The following is a 2,704-nucleotide window of genomic DNA, read 5'->3' as shown; positions in this document are numbered from 1 at the left end:
CCGCTGGCACAAGGCAAAGAGGAGGAGGTAACAGGAGTGACAAGGACACAAGACACAATTTTAACCTCCCGCTGAAAGATTTAGTTTCTGAAGCCACCAAACCAGAGTACTTTGCCAGGCAAGAGAGGAAGATCTTTATTTTTAATAATTAGTGCAGAGCTCATCAAAGCTTAGGGCTGGTCACTTCTGCAAACATCCTCCAGAACAGCCTGCCAAGGAAACCTTTCCCTCTCCTTCCTCCTTCCCACCACCACGGACCACCCCACCTCTTCTTCCAAGCTGGTGTTCGCCTGGCAGGCACCAAAACCCTGATGGCTTCCTCCACCCCCCCTGCCTGGCCGGTTCCCACCCCTCACACAGGGTTCAGCTCCCGCCTGGATGAGCCCATCCAAGGGCCAGCGCTGTTTTCTGGGAAATTTCTCACATTTACAGAACTTGAGGGAAAACAACCCAAAGGTCATGCAGCCAAAGCGAGCTGCTGCCTGGTGTGGGCAGCCCATCTGTCTGCTGAGATTCATACTTCTGAGGGTGACAAACATTTGACCTCAAGTGTAGAAAATGTGACGGTAGTTTCAGGGTCTCGCCCGTCCCTCAGCACCCAGCACAGACTGGGCTGAGGTCAGACCCACCCAGAGCAGATCACAGTGAAACACCCCAATTTCATCACCATCCATCAACAGCCTCAGCCGAGAGCTCTGGCTCCATTTCCAGTTACAAAGCTACAGCAGGGGAAAAAAAAAGCTGAAAACAAGGAGTTCAGCTAAGGACGGGACCAGCCAAAACCTTGGGCCCAGATACTGGAGAAGTTTTGGGAAGAAGTTTTGGAATAAGCATCCGTGTCTGGGTCCAAACTGCGCAGCTGCCCTAAAGCATGAGCTGAAACCCTGGGGCTGACCCCTCCTGCCCTTGACAGGGCTCAAAACCAGTAACCCCAGTGGAGACCTCAGCCCTGGAGCCTGACCGGTCAGCCCAGTAACCTCAGAGCTCCCCTTCTGCTCCGCTCCACTCTTCCTTCGCTCACAACAGAGTCACTGGCCATGGGGCCAGGCACGGCCGAGTCAGCAAGTGAAAGCAGAAGAAAAGGGTGAAAACCAACATGGAAGTGGAAAAAAAGGACAGAATTCCCCTAATGATCTCCCTGCACAGTCACAGTCACTGTGTCACAGCATTGCCCTGGCTGTAACCCACCGAGAGCCACGCCAGGTCTGTGGTGGGTCCATCAGGAACAGCTCCTGGCTGTGGGACATTTGGATCCTGACACCTCTCCCTCGAGTGCTTTCGGGGCTACAGGTAGCCCAGCCCAGACCTGGCACAGCCATGGATGGGGAAAAGCCTGGGAGATGCAACCAAAGCTCTAAAACAAGTGAGCTGTAACACCGGGAGCCAACGTCATCACAGGCAGGAAAGCCACTTCCCAGAACCCCGGCTCTGCACTTTCGTTTTAAAAATCAAAAATAAAAAACAAGAAGTCACCCCCAGGATCTCAGCTTCTCACAGCAAGTTTCCAAATTCCCCATAAAAAGTCCCACAGGGCCAATTAGTGTGTGAAAAGAAACCCACAGTGTCACATTGCCCGTGGGTTACCTCATGGAAAACCGTGACACCAGCTGCCGGCAGACGCGGGAGGGGGCCCCAGACCCCGGCTGTGGCACCCGCCGCCAGCCCCACCCAGCACCAGCCCCACTCCACGCTTCTCAGTGTGTTTTCTTTCCATCCCGCCTCAAAATAAACTGCTGCCTCCACGAGAGACTACGCAGAAGTGGAGCTCAGCTTCCCTTCCTGGTCTGTAAACAGGAGCACTCGCCTCCTTCTTACAGGAACAACAGAAAATCCTGACCCATCTCCCAGACCAGGCTCTGCGCCTTCCCCGCGGGGAAAAGCAGGAGCTGACAGAGATTCCCATGGGAATCCCAGTCAGAGAATCCCAGGTGTATCCTGCGGCTGCTGAAGGTGCTGGGGCCGGGGCATGGCCAGTGAAAGGGGAATTAACTGCCTGCAGCACCCAGCACCGAGCTCAGCTCTGAACCGAGCATCACTCAAACACACCCGAGGGCCAAACACGGACCCCTTGGTGCTGGCTGGTGGCACCGCTCCCCTTCCAGCGTGCTCAGGAGGAGCTGGACCCGCAGCCGGGGCTCGCTGCCCACGCCAGCCTGGGCTTGGGAGCTGGAGAGGCACGTCGAGCTCCACACAGCCACGGGCATTCCCCGTCCGCACGCGGTTTGGCACCCAGCACCCTTAAATACCAGTTATCTGCTTCCAGCTCCCAGCACCATCCAGCAAACCGCAGAGATTTCAAAGCCACCAGCACGGAGAGGACACACAGATAGGAACGAGAGAGGCAGTTGGACGCTCTCCCAGAGGCGGCGGGTTTCCATAATTAACCTTCATGCAGTGAAGAGGTCTCACAAGTTTTGGGAACTGCTCCTTGCTATGTTGCCAACAAGGAATTGTTCAGATGCCTCCACCACCTCCAGCCCCAAAATGCCCTGTCTGCTCCCAAGGGCATCGCTCTCCTGGGGACGGCACCACACAGGGAGGTGGCACCATGGGGGCACAACCAGCCTGGGCACGTACCAGAGCCCATCACTGCCAGGTTCACATCCCCAACAGCCACTACAGGTGAACATGGGGGAAATGGGGAGGTAAAAATGCTCCCAGAGGCAACGCAGAAGTTGCTGGCCAGTGCCAGTGCCAGTGCCAG

This window comes from Antrostomus carolinensis, unplaced genomic scaffold (assembly GCF_000700745.2).
Source record: "Antrostomus carolinensis isolate BGI_N321 unplaced genomic scaffold, ASM70074v2 scaffold3039, whole genome shotgun sequence".
Classification (NCBI taxonomy): domain Eukaryota; kingdom Metazoa; phylum Chordata; class Aves; order Caprimulgiformes; family Caprimulgidae; genus Antrostomus; species Antrostomus carolinensis.
Note: the sequence above shows the minus strand (reverse complement) of the source record.